The sequence below is a fragment of the Leptinotarsa decemlineata genome, unplaced genomic scaffold (genome assembly GCF_025532065.1).
Source record: "Leptinotarsa decemlineata unplaced genomic scaffold, Ldec_3_MD MMD2_P_RNA_scaffold_5, whole genome shotgun sequence".
Taxonomy (NCBI): Eukaryota; Metazoa; Arthropoda; class Insecta; order Coleoptera; family Chrysomelidae; genus Leptinotarsa; species Leptinotarsa decemlineata.
The window spans coordinates 19,564,010-19,585,943 of NW_027412532.1; the positions used below are offsets into that span (position 1 = coordinate 19,564,010).

The 21,934-nt window shown below is 33.8% G+C and overlaps 1 protein-coding gene and 1 non-coding gene across 2 annotated transcripts in view; one reads left to right on the forward strand and one right to left on the reverse strand.

The window, feature by feature from the left end:
- The window catches only part of LOC111502661 (Zn finger homeodomain 1), a 961,246-nt gene that overhangs the window by 908,320 nt on the left and 30,992 nt on the right, over positions 1-21,934 (reverse strand). The gene's annotated exons all lie outside the window — the stretch shown is intronic.
- TRNAT-AGU (transfer RNA threonine (anticodon AGU)) lies at positions 4,580-4,653 on the forward strand. The gene has a single exon. It is a non-coding gene; the product is annotated as a tRNA-Thr (tRNA).

Consider the following 21,934-nt stretch of genomic DNA (forward strand, 5'->3'; position numbering starts at 1 on the left):
CTACACCACATGGAAAAGGCTTCGAGATCTTTTTGAACTAATTCAGCATCTTCCCGGTAAGTAATTGCTCGATAAAGTTTGAGATCATCAGCAAACAAAAGAAATTCTGAATATTTGAAAACAAACTCTGTGTCCGATGCAAACAAGTTGAACAGCAGTGGGCCTATATGGGATCCCTGCGGTACCACTGATGGAACCTGAATGGGCGTAGATGTTGTACCTCCATATTTTACAGACAGAGTTCTATCAGTTAAGAAGCTACTGATTACTTGCAAAAAAATTCACATGATCCATATGAATACTTCATTTTCCAAATTTTTCACAGACAAACGAGACGCCAAACTAACTGACTACTATAAGACAAGTATAGCTGAGGCACTAGTCAATATAATAATAACACTGATGATCATTAAACATGACTCAAACTCTGACGGAAGCACCAAACTCTTACGAAGGTTCGAAATAGGTGAACACTTCAATCTAGCAGACCATATAATCTTCATGCAGTCATTGTTCATTGTGGTTTTGGCGTTGAATCTAGTCATTATTACGCATTTACCAAAGACGAAACGGACTGGTTTAAGTTTGACGATAGTTGTGTCACTAAATATTCTGGCAATATCTTGAATTTATTGGAGCATCTGGAGACGCCTTACATTTTATTTCATCTTTTTTATCACGATAATGCACCTGCTCACTCGTCATTGCTTCTTTTAAATTTTTTAGTCAAAAACAACATCTTATTCATGCCTCAGCCTCCATATTCACCAGATTTGGCCCCCTGATCCCAAGATTGAAGAGACCCATAAAAATACGGTGTTTTGCGATGATTGAGGAGACAAAAACCGAATCGCTAAGAGAGCTTAAGGACATGCCAAAAATTCAAATCAGGACTGCTTGGAAAAACCATGTCACAAGTGTATTATATCTGAGGAAGCCTACTTTGAAGCGAAATGAAGTGAATAAAAATTCACTTTATTTTTTTAAAAAAGTACTATTTCAGCCCTCACCACGTCACTGTTCTCCACCCAGTGTTTAACTTGTTAGGTAAACTCTTCGCGAAATTTTATAACTTATTCCCTCCCAGCGACAAACAAGGTGTATCTTGAGATTTGCATTAATTTTATGTTGTCATAAACGTAGCTCAAGAAAGCATCGGATCGACGAAGTAAAGCCACTCTCTCTCCTGCGCTGTTTCCTTTCAGAGAATCGAGTAATCAAAAAGGTAAATCAAAGCAGGAGGCTTTGAAGTTGAAGTGGGGAGCAGGTTTTGTTTATTCGTTCTGGATTTTTATCCTACCTAGTTTTGAGCAAATTGAATTTGCACATCGCCTTTGTTATTTTCCTTCTCTCATTCCATTTGCGGCTTAATCTCTATGTGCTGGAGAGTGCACCCATCTAATCAGAGGATTTATATAGGAAGCGCTCTCCTTCGGTATTTTATGGAGTTGGAGTTGGCCTGATTTGAAATTTGTGGAATGAATGACCTAACCAACTAGTAGAACTATTCCACACATGCCTTGCAGTATTGCATGAAAATATACAAAGTACATGAGCGATTGATTGCTGAAAATGAATATTCAATTCATTGGCGAATCGATACTATCCATTTCTGGAGAGTGCGATTCTAAATTTTGTAGAAAATTAAAAAAAAAGGGCTGCTTCTCGGGATGCCCGACAGAAGTTCGCACCGCGCGAGTATTTGCGCGGTGCGAACGGCGAAACGTCTAACGACTGAAATAAACGCATAGCAATGTACTTATGAAGCCACGCGCAACGGCGACCGGCAAAGCGACCGGCAAAATGTACCGAGCGAACCGCGTGGGCGACTTGCGGCGTGGCGGGCGAGCAAAACAAAGGCATGAATCAGTATGGCGCGAGCCACGGAGTCGAGCGGTAGTCGCGGCAAATAGTGCATTGTTCAAACGAGTTTAATTCTTTTCGTCGCGAAAAATGAAAACTTATATTGCTGAAGCTAAACCAGCTATTTGGAAGTCTGGCCATCCACAACATAAATTTAAACATATAGTGAAGAGATTGTGGGAAGAAATAATGATTGAAAAGAACAAAAAAGACTGATTGAAAAGTTAGAAATTCATTATTCATTTAACTGTCAATTACAAGTTAGAAATTGTTTTTTGTTTTGATTGTACGAAAAATTACTTCACAAAATTTAGGTTTTTGCAATAAACAACATAATTATTTGAACGTATTTTTATTTCATGAAATATCAATATACAGGGTAACATTTAATTACCTAATAATATTTTGGGCAAAGATTCAAATAAATTCAGTTATAAAAATCCGTTTGCGACCATTACTTTCTTGGGTTCATACTGATGTTCATACTGATGGATACTATAGGTAATTCTCCAAAATATGATCAGCTAATTAAATATCACCTTCATGAATAGGTATATAGATAAATATGTAATGTAGATTAATATAGATGGATATGTATAGATAGGTAAGTACATTCCTTAATGTCAAAAACAATTTTTAGGGGCACTCAAAATTTTATTTGTATTAACTTTTTCTCCAATTCTGGTTGAATATTCATAAGAATATAATCGAAGGTTTCAATACTCATTCTGGTATACTCAAGAAATTTTTCTGGATATAATCTGTATTTCTCGTACTTCTTGTGGAATTCTCCATCTATACCCCGATTCTTATTCAAATCATGTACTCCACTATCTCTTTCAAATATTAGGTCTTGAACCAAAAAATCATTACATTCTAAGTAATATCGAGATAATTTTGATAAAGACATTTCGCTGTAGGACTACTGGTCGCGGCGGCGAACGTGACTGCCCGTGGCATGCAAAAGGTGCCGCGCGAATGGTCGCCACGCTCCCCGCTTAGACGTTCGCACCGCCGAATCCCGTGGCCAGGCCGTAAAGTTGAACTATTTAATATTGAAATTGTGTAACTTATTGTAACTTGAGAAAAGCTTAGGTTATTACTTAAATTTCATGTATATTAATATTATAATTAAAGGAAAGGTTATTATTGATAAAATCTTTTATTGATTATTTTGTGTATGTACATATATTATAGCTACCATAATGTAAATACACAAAATTATGTTTTACCATACTGTCAATAGTATATGTCTAACGCACTCTGAACATTGATCTTCTGTCCGACGAGAGAGAGGGAGCCTGCCTTCCTCTGACGTATGCGTTAGAGAAAAGGAAGCCAGACAAACTGTCACAGTTGCGCGTTAGGTAACGAAGCGGTTTACCCCTTCAACAAAAAATTAGCACTTCAATAACTTTGCAAATATGTCTCAAGTCTATAAATCCCAACGAAGAACATATTAAAACATATTAAAAATACATATTCGTCACTGGAGGCTGAAATTTTGTATTTAGGTTCTTTTCATGTTGCAGATATGCAATAAAAAAAGAATTTTCAGATATTCCGTAGCGCTGAATTTTCGGAGGCTGGAATTTTGTATGTAGGTTCGATTTATGTTGTTGACTGGATTTCCGCCCCGGCTCCGCACGGGTGCAATGCTGTTACTGAATATAAATTCACCTACCGGAAATTTAAGGGCATTCACATCTACAATAAGAAAAGAATTTCAAATATTCCCACTGAGGTGCCAGCCGCGGAGAAAAAGGCGCGTTTATACAATAAAGTTAATTTTCATTAGTTTCTCCGTACCGGTATATTTTCGGAGGCAGGGAAAAAAGTAGCGTCCATGAAACAAAATTATGTTTCACCACTGTTTCTCCATGCCGTTAAATTTACGGTGAGTGAATTTATATTCAGTAATAGCATTGCACCCGTGCGGAGCCGGGGCGGAAATCCAGTTCACAACATAAAACGAACCTACATACAAAATTTCAGCCTCCGAAAATATAGTAGTACGGAGAAACAGTGATGAAATGATAATTTTCATAGGTAGGTATGTAATAAACGTGTCCCTTATACTCCAGTGGGAGAAGCCCAACTGGAATATTTAAAAATCCTCTCTAATTACACATCTACAACATTAAAATAATCTACATACAAAATTTAAGTCTCCAAAAATTAGCGATACGGAAAAACAGTGATAAAAATGTAATATTCATATATGTAAACGCGCTTACACCCCCACGGGTGGCTCCGTCATTGGAATATTTGAGAATCCTTTTTATGTGCGCATCTAAAGCCTAAGAAGCACCTAGATATATACCAAATTTTAGCTTCCTAGGACTTAACAGTACGAAGAAACAGAGATGAATGAGTGTTGACAGAATGTCATCATGATTTCATCCAGGTTTGGAGACCAGCTCCCCTACCCTTTTGGCTGGATGAGTGTTGAGTGAGTGACTGTCGCATTTATAATCAGGTTAATTCTACCAACAAAATTCGAAATGTTTCACATTTTATGTATAGTTTCGCTTCTGCGTGAGAATTTATCACCACGTGTTCATAGATCAATTCTTCAATGAAATTTATTAACGATTAATTCTTTATTCGGTTCTAAAATTCACGGGAAAACTCACTTTGTTCCAATGGTATTGAAGTTGTCAATTTTGGATACACAACACTACTTTACACTAATATTCTCTTCAAATGAACACAAGGCGCCGTGGCTTAGTTGGTTAAAGCGCCTGTCTAGTAAACAGGATATCACGAGTTCGAATCTCGTCGGGGCCTCGTCACATTTTTTTTTTTCTTTTCTCTCAGCAATGATTCGAAATAAAATAATGTGAAATAATTGTTTTATACATAACCTCATTCCTCACAACTTTGTTTTTCATCAAATCAATGGCATGAGTGGAGAAACTATGAAAACTCAATATTCACCTTTCGAAAACAAAATTCAGAATTTAGAACAACTCACATTTTTTCCTCAGTGATAGGTACAGCATATTTTTTTACCTGAAACAATAAAAAACGTATTAAAACTACTTTCACACTTTTGGCGAATGAAAATGTATGTCGGATAGATTACGAAGGCAAAATGAGCACAATAACTTTCGATATCAAGTAGATCACTACGATTAATGGATATCATACATTAACTGTCTCCGTTACAATTTCAAATGACAGCTCTAATCCTGATGAATATTTTCAAATGCTTCAAAATGTTCGTATCAATTTAGAAATTTCATGTACTATAAAATTGTAACCTACTTATAAAAATAAAAAGTTCATTCACCGTTAACCAGTTCACACAAAACAACAAAAACGTTAGGTTGTCTGGGGATATTAAAATAATATCTATAATAATAATATCAGGCGCTTATCAAAGCGCCTGACTTTTGCTTTCCTCAGGTCGAGTGGGCTGAAGTCGGAAACTGAGGGGTTCATCAAGGCTTGCCAGGATGGTGTCTTTAACACTTTCGTCTACCGCAGTCACGTGATGAGTATAGAGATTCCTGACACAAGGTGCAGGGCCTGCCGCGAGGTGCCCGAGACCCTAATGCACTTGCTATCAGCATGTGGTTTTGGCCTATATCCATCGACATAACACTGCCCTTAGAGTGCTATAATACCATCTACGGCACTCTTTCGGTATTGACGAGACGCCGGTGTTGCCCTACGCTCCGAGGGATATTGAATCCGTTGTGGTCAAGATGGTTGTTCTGATTATTGGAGTTTTTGGTGGAATGATGCCCTCTCTACTCTCGAATCTTAAAATCATACCGGCCTGCCGCACTAAGCCGGAAATCTTAGCCGGACAGATGCAGAAGACTGTCATTCTTGGCTCACTGCGCTTGCTCAGGGCACATGATTCTCGGACCGAATGTATCGGGGCTTCGGGGGATAGGGCCTGACCAGCGCATACTTTGGTATTAAATAAATCACACAAGAAAAATAATTACAGAGTAAATAATTTAACAAATGCAGCATTATTGTGAATAAACAAGAATATCCCACGGAAGCAGTAAGTACTGCTTGTGCGTGGGCGTATACATTATGAGTATATACAAACAAATTATTTGAGAGTACTTCACTAAAATTACTAATAATAAAATCAAGTATACAATTAATAATGTTGTTACACATTTTATTTCCAGTTGTTTTTTTTTGAATCAATAGCGTAGAATATATTCCAATTCATACTCTAATTCAACTCGATTTGATCCTGACTATATAAATATTATTAATTATTGTTGCATTTATTCTTTATTGTCCAATATTGTTATGCTAATTTTGGTTACTCCAACGGGCTGATCAGTTACCTTGGCCATCTACGGTAGAATAGTAGCAGTCCATATTTCCTGCCGAGAACAGGTATTCGTAGGTAATCAAGGTGAAAAGTTTCCTGCATTAAGGGACCCAGCGCTATTGCCAAGTTCCGCTGATAATTTCCTCTGTTCTTTGAGGGCGTTTCCTTACTGGTTTTATTCTTCTTTTCCACGGTTATTATTCATTGTGAGTCATTGTTGTGTGGGATAATTAGGCTGACTTTGTTATATGAAACCTTCATTAACAGAAGTTGTACAATTGTTATAGAAATACATTCATTTATTGCTATTGCCATCTGGACAGTAATTCCGCAACTATTTCCTGTCAGCTGTTGCAGGAACTGTCTACTATCGATTTTTGAAATCGATTACCGATGTTTCTCCTTATTGTTTTTTTTGGAAGTGAAGAGAGGAAAGGAGCCATTTTGTTCGTGATCTTTGAAAGAAACACATCGGGCCCAATTTTCGAAAGTGGTTAAGTAATTGGCATTATTACCCTAGAGTGGGGATCAGCATTTTTCGAAAGTTAAGTAGTGATTATAGTACCTTCTATTGTCTCTTGTTGGTTTTTGGAGAATTTGTTAGAGGTCAATCACATCCTTTAATGGGGATCAGAGGCCCTGAATCGTTTCACTTCCCTTCTGTTGCTAGCGGTATCTGGCCGTTTTAAAGGAGAAAAGACGTTCCTGTGGATGAGGATTTTACCAGTCCAGAGAGCTAATTTGGGAAAAATATTGGCGAGTTATTTTCCACAGAAAACCTTTGTTTTGTCAGAAGAACATTCATCTAATTAAAATTGATTTACCAGCAGCAAAAACCCTTTTCTGAAGGGTTTTATGGTTGGGTTTTGAAACTCGTCAACTAATCAGAAAATCCTGACCTTGTCTGCCTAGCCTAATTTGGTTTTACTGACCAAGCATAGAAATTTTGACGTGACTGGCAAGTTTGGTATTTTGGAATCCCACAGGCACCAAAGGACCTGTCAAGTTGGAACGCAAGTACCTAGTGATAAGCGGGAAATTTCTCTAATTGTATTATTAATTTATTATTGTATGCGATACGTCTCATTGTGTTATTTATTTTTTTTATATTCTATGGAAAGCGGAGATTTCCTCGTTAATAGGATTTTCAATTTTACTTCATACTCCTATACATGCGCCTGCGCTTAAGCTTAAGCTACGGTCGGGAGACAAAAGCAGTCAATAACAGAAGACGGTTGATCTCTGCTAACTATTATATTCGAGATTTTGCTTTTGGATGTGAGAATATAAACTTTTATTTTCAATCTCATATTACCAGGTTTATGTTGTTTATTAGTATTACTACAATAGATTTTGCTCTATCCTTGTTGTCAATTACTCGCCTGATCCATCCCATTGTTTCATGATTTCGGTGTGATGAACTTCTAAGAACTTTTTTTTTGACAATAAAAAAAATCATGTGGCGCCCATTATAAAAGTTTGATTGAACCACTCCCTTCTCCACTGGTTAAAGGTTAGCGGCAATTGTCCAAATAATTAGTAATTGACCTACGAGGTAACGAGTTGTTTTTTTTTTTTTTTTTTTATTTTCCTATGATTTGGAACAAATATATTTGAGGAGAATTTTGAGCGCTACAATGTGAGAGCAAAATAAGAATAATTAATAATGCAGACTACTATGCAATATATTTACACGAATACACACACCCTCATATAACATATACGGTCATACCAGTACACATTAAATTAATCACAGGTAATATAATTACGAATTATATATACTGCATATAGATAATATAATTGGTGCTGAACTTTCTGTGTTAATAATGTGAAAGACTTTCAACTCAGGTTGCGATTAAGATACTTAATGGTCATACAAAAACAGTTGCATCAATAAGGAAAAGGGTTTATACTTTCGAACAATTCATAACATTCGTTAAACAATTGAGAAAAAATTGAAACAATTGAAGTAAACGCTCAAAAAGGTCGATTTCAAAGCTACACTTCGACAAATGGAGATAATATGTATACAGGGTGTTTCCTAACAACTTCAAAGAGTGATTCGTAAGGTCGTTTTGAGAAAAAAAGTTGCCACGAACATATGGCCTGAGTTGCTTCGTTTTTGAGATACAAGGCGTTGAAGTTTAGAAAAATAAAGTGCCTATCAGCCATTTCACCGTTAGGAAAATTATTATGATGGAATCACTGCTAATTGATAACTCTGACTTTCACTGATATGGCAACACTATCAGTGTCAATTGGACTGTAAAGCAGGTGTTCATGAAGTGCAAAGTGACTTTAATTGTTTTCTCGAAAATGAAGCTAGATATGAAGAAAACACATGCGACCGAAAAAGTTATATTTTTAGTTGATTAATCTAAAAAAAAATACAGGTCTGTGGCGTATTTTTTCCCATTATTGTTGGCTGTGGTGGCCACTAAGACTCCACTGGACCTGATAATTTCAATCTAGTAGGGCTAAATAGGCGCCTTATTACTTCAAATAACAGCAACAAATATTAACCAAATCGGTGTAAGGATATTTATATTTTATAAATACCGTTTTCTTCAACTTCGACGCCCTGTATCTCAGAAACGAAGCACTTCGAGACATGTCCATAAGAACTTTTTTTATCAAAACTATCTAACAAATCACCCTCTGAAGTTTTGTACCGTAGTTAAAAAACACCCGATATATATGATTACCTAATTTGGAAAGTAATTTCACAAAATTAATTTTTATTTCGAAGTTTGGGTTGCAATAACGTTAATTCATCTGTTAAATTGAAACATGAAAATATTGTTGTAAATAACATAAATTAAGATTATGTCGTCTTGTGTTATTTATTAATAATCGCTATTACAAATGTATTATAGTGCCGCATTCTTAGTCTATGTTAAAAGTATTTCACCTTTCTTCTTTGATTAGATTAGAAAAACTCTAGGAACGAAGAATTGATCGAATTGAAGAATTTATAGTCATTGAGATATCCGCCTATATGTTATGCATTCCTGATGAAACCTGTTGATCTTCGTTTCATGATTTTTTTACAACAAACATTAGTTTAATGTTTATTAATACTTCTTCGATGGTTTTCATCAGCAAATGTTCCTACCACACATTCAAAGTCATAATCATACCTAAGTCTGAGAGGATTCTTTTGGTTTGAAGATTTTTGTAGGAATGGGAATGAGGATTTTTAAAGTTCTTATACGAGTAGATGGTCAAAAGAATGAGCAAGTTGAAGATAGTACCTCTTACTTCCTCCTCTCTGATAGTCACCTGATAGAATCTAAACTCGAATATTGATTTTTTTAAATCACCTGATAGGTACCATCACCACAAAAGAAAATTATTTAAAATTCTGACTTCGTGTAAAATGAAATATTTATTCCAATCTGCACCTATACAGTTTTATTGAAAAAAAAATGACTCACTGTTCAATGAAGAATTTTGACTGGAACTCTGCTAGGAACGGCCCGAATGATGGTACCACAGTATTAGGTATACTACTGTGTTTCATGATCTCCTGATACAAATTTGTGTTCAACGTTTAACCCTTTAAATATAAATAGTGATAGACAGTGAAGCCAAACTAAACTTCTTCATTTTCTAATCATAGAAAAACCTCTTTTTACACATGGTTGCCTATCAATGAGATTAGTAAACAATTTATAAGAGCATGAACAAGGCAACCAGGTTAGGGTACGAATCGTATCGTTTCCGGCAGGTACGTACTCAAATTAAACTATGAAACGACCAGGAACGTGCGTCGATCACGTTAACTAAAAAAAGGGATATAATAATTTCGACTTCGAGCAGCAAAAACATGTCTTCAATTCATTTACATACAGGGCGTACAAGAAAATATGTCAAGGTAGGACGAAGGTAACGTGAGAAGACAACTACGTTTTTAATAAAAAAAAAACATAGGTAAGGCATCACTCGACACCGAAAGGCTATCAATTTTTTTTTCAAATATTAAGCGGTGTGTTGTGATTTTGATACTTCGTTTGATATATTTTTCAATGTTCCCTACACGGTTCACTTTTGAATGTTCAAAATGTTCATCATTAGCTCTCTGACAGTAATGAAGTCTATTTACAAATTCATTTCTTACATTAGGGAATGTTTCTGGGGTAATTTCGTTGCATGCTGTCTATCAGTTTGGATAATTTACAAACATAAATGAGTTTTCAACTGATGTTACGTTGCCTTATTAGGACAGATTCGTTTTAAAATGGCTCGATAATAATTTAGAATTCGGCGAGGCAGACGCCGTCTCTGAAAATGGCCCGATGGATCATTTGATCTTGTTCTTGTTGATTTTTTTCTGATGAAGTTGGTATTCGTCATATATACAGAGATGGTAAATAATTTACATACAATTACAATCGGTGTATAAGTGGAGAGTAGATGAGACAAAAAACTTTTTATTGCATTGTTTAAAAATGTTCTTGTTGGACGAAACTACAGTAACGTTAGTTACAAATAAAAGTGGTATAAAAAACATAGAAAGTTTTAATGCTCATTTTGAACTCCCGTCGAATAACAGGTATAACCCCCAAGTTTTCAAATGGAAAGTGTAGGCTTGTGATATATCGTCGGAAAGATTTCTTTATTCTCTATTCCAAAATGTTACCAAAATGTTATGGCAACAATAAAGATAAAATAAATCAAAATCATGTGGTTACCGAAATTCGATAAAATACACTCAAAACTTATTGCATTCATTATTCATGTTGAGGTATTGATAATAAGAAAGTAAGCAAAAACCAAAGCAATATTGTTTTCAGATAGTATCCTTTGAAAAACTGTAAATAATTTCCATGGTAACGTTAGTTTGAAACGCCTTGTCAACTTGTTTTGTATCATACATTAGTGGTGAGTATTTTAAATTAAGGTTGGAGTTCGTTAACTTCAAGTCTGACAAATGGTTAGATTAACGGAAATGTATAAAATAACAGTTTTACAAATGATTGGTTACGGAGATGAAACCCGAACACAACAGGATTTTGGTCATGTGGGGCAAATAAAAAAGTAGCTGCCAATGCAAAGAGTGACGAACTCAAATTAGATATGATGCTTGAGTTTGAGGATAACCCACATACATCGAGTAGACAGGCATCCATTACATTCAATGTTAGCCATACATGGATAATAAACATATTAAAAGAAAATGAAATGTATTCCTATAAAATGATACCCACTCAGGAGCTCATGGAAGTTGATTTTGATAGAACTTATTTTTGTGAGCAAATGGACATGTTGGATAACAATATTATCCAATAAGAAGACGTTATGTTTTCTAATAAGTGTACTTTGTCTCTTAACGGTCCTGCTAATCTGAAAAATTGTCGCTGCTGGTTAACGGAAAATTCTCACTGGATGAGAGAAGAACACTCACAATACCCTCAAAAGGTTCATGTTTTGGCAGGGATTCTAGAAAACCATATTATGGTTTCCTTTTTCATCGAGGGCAACTTAAATGGCGATAATAATTTGGCACTTCTCCAAAATGATGTCATTCCAAGTTTAGCAAATTCATATCTTGATCCAGGAAAACCTCAAGTTCCAGTGAATACGATATGGTTTTAGCAGGATGTAGCACCACCACCTTACCAAGTTAATGTCTGGCAATACCTCGATACAACATTTCTCAATCGGTGGATAGGGAGGCGAGGATCGATTGAATGGCCAGCGCGATTACCTGATCTTTCATCATTAGATTTCATTCAATGGGAATATGTAAAGAGCAATGTGTACAATAGTAAACCTTCAGATTTGAATGACTTAAAAGAACGAATAACGCTTGCGATTAGGTCGGTTACGCCTGATATGATAATAAATGTTAGAAGACAGTTTTATTTGAGATTAGGATGTTGCCAAGGCGTTCGCGGTGAACATTCTGAACATCTACTTCGTTAACGTATATAGTTCTTTTACGTATTCTACATTTCATTACGTTTTGCATTACATTTTAGTTTTTGAGTGTATTTCATCGAATTTCGGTAACCACATGATTTTAATGTATTATATCTCAATTGTTGCAATAAACTTGAAAGCGATAACATTTTTGAATAGAGAATGAAGAGACCTTTCAAACAATATATCACAAACCTATACTTCCCATTGAAAAAAATTGGGGTTGTACCTGTCATTCGAAGGGAGTTGAAGGTAGGGGTGGCATTTTTACGTTGAAGAATGTCAAATTATAATTTACACTTGACGTGTTTCGGGATTTTTTTATATATGTACAGTAACCAAAATAATGAATTAATTCCATTTGGCTTTTACACACTGTATGCATAAAATCTCAAAAAGTAATATAATTGTTTTCCGATATAGAATAAATTCCATATTTGAAATATTTTATCATTTGCACTAATTTGGGATTTTCCGACATGAAACAAATCATCTTCAGAACTATTTTACGTTCTGATCTGGTGAAATTTTGAAATTTGCCATATTCAGTCAATTCTCCTTATTTGGTAACTGAAAACATGTTTCCCAATGATGAAGAATGAATTCACGTAGCAATCAAGTTCAAAACAACCAACATAATTGAACCTCGGTAGAGATATCTCTTCTCCAATAAAGGAATCTGAAGAATTTTTATGTTCTTCTAAATGCCACTTATGAACTCCTGATTCCAACATTTCGCTGGCGATGATGGACAGACACTCATATGTGTACAGTTAAAAATTACTTCAAGTTAAAATCATATATATACTCGTATTAGTTTCCACAGAACGTTAGTAACTTCAACAATCATCATGACTTCTGCTGTAGTAAAATAATATTTCCAGAGTATCATTATTACAATCTTATATTGTGGTTTTGAGATTTTAAGTCATACCTTTCTGATCTATTCTTCACTATTTTCCTGTGGAAGTTATAAACAGCCCATGAAAAAATTTAAATTGAAACAGTTTTTTGGGTTTGAAAAAAGAATAATAAACAACTTCTTCATGTGAATATCAGAAATGTTAAAGAAGTATTTCATGACTCATGCAAATACCTCCATTTAGGTATATTCTTAAAAAAAATTCAGAAAACGGAATTATTAGTGGGTATATTTATTTTTAATAGTGCCTGTAGTAATCAAGATGATAAATAATCTAGATTCAAAATTTTGGAAACACACTGCAGGTAATTAATTCAATAATCACCAAATATAAATAATTTCTTTAGAAAAACGAAAGATCCAAACACAGTTGATATGAATGCTCACACTTCAACGTGAAAACTCTCATTTGTCAAAAAATATTTTGTTTTTCAGTCTAATAGAATTTATTATTTTTCACTTGATATTTCTTCGGAGAGATAGTGCGAACTATGTTGTACATCAAAGTAAATCAGGATTTTACGATGTTGCATTGGCCCATTTTCCGATTAACAGAATTTTCTACTGAATTTTTCTACAAAAAAGGTCTCTGAAACATCTTATTGTTCAAAAGAGACGCCTCCCGTTCATGTGTCTCATGGTTGTGATTAATTTTTACGTGAGATATTGGGAAAAATTGGTCATGGCAGAGGCACAAATTACGGAAAAGGAGAAATATATATTTTTCAATAATTCTCCGAATAACATTTGTTAACTACAAGTAAAAAAACTTCAAATATTTACAATATAATTAAACAACCACAAGGCGGTTGTAGAAGTTGGTTCAATCCCAAGTCTGGGGAGATTGGTGTTCACTGAGTATCGTCTTTTTTCTGTGTTAGGAATCGTGCAATAAATTGTGAGACCTCGATAATCCTTAACTTGCACAAGTATCTACTCGAGAAGGTTTTCTTCTGTACGGGGGCGATAGCTGGTTAACGGTACCTACTTTAATCCATTAAACGACTTACCCGTAAGGGGTTTCAACTTTCAATTATACTAGCAACTAAATCCAAATTAGATCCCACAATTGATTTCAAGCCTGGCGTAGTGGAACTACTATCTATTAGAAACACTACTACATTTTGTGATCTAATTCAGATGTAGCTGTGTAGTAAAATTAAGGATTGAACTTCTACATATATGTCGTTCAATCTTCACTTATATTTATGTGTTTTCATGGTTTTTTCAAATTCAAGCTGATGGTCACTTTCATGAGTCGTAGTTACGTTTACATCAAATCACAAGATGCAATATTTACATAAAGCCAAATCAAATTTGACTCATGTCTCGAGTGGGGGTCTCAAAAATTGTTTTGGAGACCCCCACTCGAGATTTGGAGATTTTCCACCTTACACAATCTGAAAATCAATAAGTTCGAATCAATAGAGAATCTATATAGGTATGAAGAAATAGGTACAAAAAAGTTTTGCAGATTCTTTTTTGATTTGTATTCACTTTTCCAGATTGTGAAAGGTTAAGTTGGAAGTTTTCGGAATAATTTTTGTGGTCTCCTCGAAACATCATTCGCAAAGGAGATTTGGATATACACACACAAAACAATGATAGTTGTTAACATAGGAACCAATAAATAACCTAAATTACCATTGAAACATTCACGAGGACGAAGCTACATTATTAATAAACACTGAGTACAGAAATAACAAAGAAGTACATAACCTAATTTGATCATCTCCTAATGACATCAACTAAGTCGGTTAAATACAAATTAACAAAAGTGTTGCAGTTCAAATGTATAGGATGATAAATATAGTATTTTAAAGATTATTTTAACAGAAACCTCTTTTTCTAAATATGATCATACTTTTTCAATGGGCATTTATTGTTGAGATGCATTCAATATAATGATGTGTCTCATCCTAGTACTTACCAGTACATATTACATTTAGTTTTATTCAATTACAATCTAAAATTGGTATTCATGTATGGCAACACAGAAAGTTGAAAATGATAAACTTCTTTCATTCAAATAAAAAAATATAATGAAAAGTTAAGCTAGGTTTTATGTTTCAAAAATGAAAACAGGAGTTCTCAAATTGTGAAAATGTTCATTTTTGAAGGGTTGAAAATTATTATCATTTATTATTCATTGACACGCTGGTCAGATGATGTTTCGTACGTGGAGTGACCAAATTGAAGATGGTACCTTTACATCTCCTCCACTCTCATAAACTCCTGATTTGAACTGACCACAAATATTGATTTTTTAAGTTATCTAGTGGCTGGACTGATTCATGTCAGAGGATTTGAGACAATGTTATTGTGTATGTGGGAACAGATTTCAATTTTTAATTTTTCATTAAGGTCTAACAATAATAAAACATTTGTTTGGCCAATGTTTCATTGTGAATTTTACTAGTTCGGACTTCCATATTTTGCCCTCACTAATTTTCATAGATTTCATAGATTTCGAATCATATTGGAATCATATTCAAATCATTTAAGTCTATGGAATTCCAAACTACTAAAATTCAATAGATAGATAGATAGACATTTATTGATCATACACCAATTTTCATTGGATTGTCAAAAACAGAACAATGTTAAAATTATAATACAATAAAACAATAATAAGACAGATACACAGTATTGATATCGAGAATGATGAAAGTAGACGGAAATGTTGTGTGATGCCAGAAAAAAACAAACTGATTAGTGTAATATTTCAATATCGTGTTCACGAAAGCAATGTTGTCTCAGCATCGTTTATCTTTGATTTTCGTTAACTGATTCTTCTGTCAATCCCATAGATGACATCTTCGTAATTAGGGGAATGTCATCGCCGTTGCCTCAGTGTTCAATATTGTTTTGCCAAAAGACACATTTGAATAGAAATAGATTTATTGAATTTTTTACAGCATTTCACTATAAAAGTAACTATATTTGAAATGATTATTCATTTTCTATTTTGGCAATCATTTCCAATTGGAATTTCTTCATCACAAAATTCCATGAATAACAAACAATTCATTGGAAGGGTAGAACTGGCTGATTCATATAATTCTCAGGCTCTGCATGAGTTTTCGAAAGTTTTTTTTAGATAAATTGTAATTTTTTCTAATTATAAAGGTTTAAGTTCTAAAATTTCTCCTATTTTTTACAGGTAAGATGACATATCATAACTTCACATCCCCATAATTATATTCAACTCGTACGGTATTACTCTAGTAAGTACTACATGAGATTTAAATTTTTTTTGTCGATTATTATGACAAAACGATGGCTATGAAGGCGGTTTTTCAGTTCTTGGAAGAAGGTTTATCTAATGTTTCAATGAATGTATTCCATGCATCAGTAAAGCTACCTTGTGAATAAAAAATCAGATTCGGAGGACAACTTTCATAAATACCTATCTTTTTTACTTTATATCACGCAAACTGAATATTTTTCAAAGCAATCTATCCACAACAACCATTCAGTTTCCTTTCAGTTCTAGCTCAAATAAAGACTGTTTCCAAAATAGTGAATGTTATCCATATGCCGTGTGTTTATGGAGCTCATTTAATGATGATATTCAACATCAAGTTCAACATCTTTTATATGCTCGATCACTTTCGATCTGGCCAAAAGTTTTCTTTCCTTCGAAAAACATTTTTAGGAGTTTATTAGAAAACTTGTATTCAACCCAAAAAAAGTTATGAATTTATCAAAACAATTGCTTTTTTATTTTCAAACAACCATATTTTTTTCAAAAATTAACCTTTTGGGGTTTTTTTTCATTTTTGTTTTCATCATATGAATTTTCCGTGAAAATATACAAAAACATTAACATGAGTATCTTTATCAAATTATCGCCTTTTTGTTTTTTAATGAATTCGTAATTTTTTCGACGTTTGCCATTTTTATTTTAAATTTTTTTTTCAATATCCACATTGTCACAAGTAACCAAAAATTCACGTACTCAATTAAGCTAAGTACCTCTATAATTACCTACAGTAGTGTTATATAAGGACTAATGTAATCAATCCTTTTTAATTTAATGTATAAGTTTAAAAATGTTCTTATAGGACGAAACTGCAGTAACGTTAGTTACAAATAAACGTGGTAAAAAAAATAGAAGGTTTCAATTATCTTTTCTTCATAATGATTTCCTACGACGTAGTAACGGCTTCATCAATCAATTTATTGAGTTTAGTTGTCAATTTAGAATTCAGAGATTAATGATTTATAAACACTAACAACAATCGTACCGACTTAAAATCGTGTTTAAAATTGTTCGTTCATATATTTCGTATAAAGAGTACCATATCCGGAGGTCATGATTGAAGCACAACCGGTGTGGTCAGTTTCTCTTTCTTCCGAGAAATGGCCAAATTGAAGATGGTACCTTCTAACCTCCTGTACCTTTATGACTTCCTAGTTGGAACTGACCACAAATATTGATTTTTTGAATTATGATGATGATCAAATAATATTTGTATTTATTTCTCTTCTTGTAAAAGCTTAGTGTAAAAACTTATAAACTATCCATTAGAAGAAAAATAGATGAAAAAAATTATGATAAGTGATATAATTTTACTGTAAATGCTGCAAATAATGGAATCAATTTGGGCTTAGCTTTAAGGAATGATACCTGACTCAATTTATTCAATATTTGGAATTGAAAACATCAATAAATCATGTTTATCAAAAATGGAAAATTCAATTATTTTTAGTTCCAGAAGGTTAAAAAAATTATGGGGACATTTTGACTTGAAATCAACGGTTCCAGATGTAATCGAGAGGTCAGACAAAATTCTTCAATAATATAACTAATAATTATGTTGAATTCAAAAAGATCCTCAAGAAAAATAATAGAGTCTATTATCTGAGAGATCTCAGAGTGAATGAAATAATTTGTTGACTTGTGAATAAGCTAATTGAAAATAGCTTAATTGAGTTATACATAAAACTGGTTATTTTTTAACTTTTTTATGAAGAATACAACTATGTTTTTGCTCGAAAGTGTCTGTTACTGAAATTCATCCCGTTTAACTACCAGTATGATTGTAATACTCGAAAATTTGGATGAGTTTGAATCCATTTCCCCCGACTTGATTATCAGTTCTGAAAATCAAAAAAATTATGTTGAAATAAATTAAGATCATTTCCATATAAAATTAATTGGAAATCCTTCAGCAGGGTAATCTAGAGAAGGTACATTTTGTGAAAAGATATAGTACTCAGTTTGCCAAAAATTGATAATATTTTCGTGGATATTATATGGGTGAGCTGAGTAATTTACCAAAAAGAGAATGTTCAATCAAAAGTAATACCACAAGCCCTCACAATTTCATCAATAAATTTCTATTATTTAACAAAAACTTTGTTATTCAATGAGATCATGAAAGCAAACAGCATGATGAAACCACTAATCCATAGAACGAGTTTGGTATTTCGTAATCTGTTCATTTTTGCACTAGTCAACAATGTTTTAAACGATTATTTTTTTGACTGATAAGAAACCAACCAAAGACGACTGTGGATACTAACAATATAATTTTTCAAACAATCGAAACGTCGTGAAGTAACTTGGCCTGAGATCTCTTAATTCTTATTTCTTTATTTCCAATTCTTTAATTGTTCAATTTTCAATTTTTTGCTCATTTTTTGTTTTACTGTAATTTCATTTCAGGGTGTTTTACTCAATATAATTGTTATTTTCAGCTATTCATTTTATTCTAATTCATTGTTATTTGTTCCTTCAGGAATTTAAAATAATATTACCTATATCATATTAGGCAATAGAAGTCCAAAATAATGAAATTTAAAAAATGTCTTGATAATCATCCAGAGTAATCTCATTTATGTTTTCTGCATGATTAGAAAATACCTAAACAAGTTCTCCTCTATTATTATACATTGTTTTTTTTTCATAAACATCAACTAACCTGGATAGACTAGCCAAAAACTATAAAAATCTAATTTATTGCAATACATATCACGAGAATGAAACCGTACTGTCAAGTAGTTAATCAGCATTCTTGTTAGTAACAATAAAAGTCAACAGTTCAAAATTGATGTGAAAATTTTGCGTTCGTTTATTGTACAAACACAAATAATGCATTTAACGACATTGGAAATTTATGAAGCAGAGTGGATATCTATATTTAAAGCATACTTTCCGGTAATATAGTCATAGAATGGTCCGTCATTTAAGTGTATAATCATTGTTCAGAACACTGAACAGATCTTAACGGCACTCAGAATAAATGAACCAGGTGCAACGTTGAATAGTACTTACTAGTGTTTGTTCCTCGATAGATTATATTCAAAGCTAGGTTAATGAGAATTTATAATTGAATTATCCACTGTATATTTTATGAGGCATAACTTTTTAATGAAGACATATGCAGGTTCAAAAGAAGTTCCTCCTTGTACTACAAAATCATGATTGAGATTCTACAGCAAGACTATTGAAAATTTTTGATAAACTTGAATGATAATTTTTTGAATACACAATAATTCGAAAATACAATTCTGCGAAGGAGCAATTATTTAAATGAATGATAAATTCATGCCTGGATTAGTTGAGAATTGTTTCCATATCAATAAGTAATAACCTGTTCATCTTCAAAGAGTTAAGGAAAAAACCAAACCTCATTTTTTGCTATGACAGAATCAAGTGATGTACGAGTAGTAACTTCATTAGGAAGATTAATAACTTACGAAATTCTATTAGAAACTTCAAATTTACTTGGTAATGTTTTCAACAGATTTTTAAATCTCACAGTTGGAGGTGGAATGCAAGTAAACGTAAGCAAGTGCTTCTACTTATTTATCATGAAACAGATATACATTTCCTGCATCTGAAAGGAAAGGACGAAGAGAAAACCAAACAATTCGCTCACTTTCATGCACTCCACTTGATTTTTTTTTGTATTTTTCGTGGTGTTGTTGAAAACAACAATAAAAATCATTACTTTTCTATACAATTTCACAGATTTTCAAAATTTTGTTTCTTATAACTTGCAGAGGATACAAATTTTTTATGACTATTGAAATAAGCGTTAATTACGTGACCGAGTTTTGTTCATTTCATTAGTTCGGACTTTCATTGTCTAATATGATATAATTTGATTTGAAATCCCTTTCACCGGTTATAGCCAACGTATACAAGGAGTAGTTTGGAACTCTGGTCATTGAAGAAGCCCATAAAAAACCCCGAGTTTATAGTTAAGATACTTGGACGACACCCTGATAATATGGAACCATGTGAATGCAGAACTAGATACCTTCCTGAAGCACATCAACAATGTCAGTCCTTCTATCACTTTCACAATGGAGAAGGAAATCCACAACGAATTGCCATTCTTAGACGTAATGGTGAAGAGGACCGACACTAAATGGGAAACATCTGTATACCGAAAACCCAATCACACGGGACAGTTTCTGAACCAGGAATCCAACCACCATCAATCGACTAAGAGAGGAATCATCAAGACTCTAGTAGACCGTGCTTTCCGGCTCTGTAATACAAAGGAAGGTCTCGTAAAGGAACTAGGTATCATTAAAAATGACCTTCAACGGGATGGTTACTGCAAAGCGATGGTGGAACAGACTTTTGCTAGAAGACAGCAACAGCCTCACAAGGAAGAGAAGCCGCCACAACCAGTACTTTTACTACCCTACATCAGAGGATTGTCGGAAAAGATAAGAAGAATTAGGTACAAGTATAGCATCAGCACCTGGATCAGATCTGGAAACACTATCCGTGGCAGCATCATGAAAAACAGGCCAACAAACGCGGACTGCGATTCCAAAAATTGCATTTCCAGGATAATTTGCGAGTGCGGAGAATCATACATCGGTGAAACTGAGAGGCCATTGAAAGTTCGCTTACCGACCACAAGAAACACACATAGCGAGGAAAACCGGCAAATCAGGAATAGCAGAGCATGTTTGGATTCATCAACATGACATCAAGTGGTCTCAAGCTTAAATCATCCACAAGGAGGAACACTGGTTTAGGAGAAAATTCAAATAAGCCGCATATACATTGTGCAACAACGCATTTAGCCAAGCTAGCGTAGAAATATGCAACAAATGAAAACCTATAATCAAGTGGAACACGACCAACTCCCGCCAATCGGCCATCTCCCGCTAAAACCAATGAAGCGGGGAGAGGGAATAGAGGAAAGCACTTGAATGGCCTATAAATAGTCAGATCACGGAGGAATAAGCATCGAAAAAGATTGTGGATACATCGTGAAGTAACTTGGCTGGGATCTTTAAATTTTTTCATTTTCATTTCTTGTTGATAATTTTTGATTTTCATCTCGTGTTAATAGTTCAATTTTTTAATTGTTACTTGTATTTTATTTCATTGTTATTTTTTCTGCATGATATAACTGTTATTTTTCAGTTAATCTTTTTGATTTTTTATAGATTCTTTCAGGGATTTCAAATCAATTTACATCATATTAGACAATGGAAGTCTGAATTATAGAAATGTACCATGAAACATTGTCAACCACCTTCAAACAAACGACTCTTGTTGTTGACCAGATTCATAAATCACTACCTTCGACGCCGATCAATCAAAGATGAGCAAAGTCATAACATTACTTTAAAATTTACTACTTAAAAATATGTTTTCAGATGAATAACTTTTTACGAGGTCAATTGCCCTAACACCAAACTGATATTTTTTTTTTGCACTCGACGCGCGTTTCGCCAACAAAGTAAGCATCCTCAGGAGAAGAAAATTGATACCTAGTCTAGTCTGGTTAATCCTTATATACTAAAATTTGTTACCTGAGGTTGTATACCTGAAGTCCAATATGGAATTTCTCTACCTGCAAGTTCTTAGTAATTATTCTCTTCCTAACAGAAGATTAAAAAGCGGGCTAAACGAGATGGGTCCCTTAACGCCA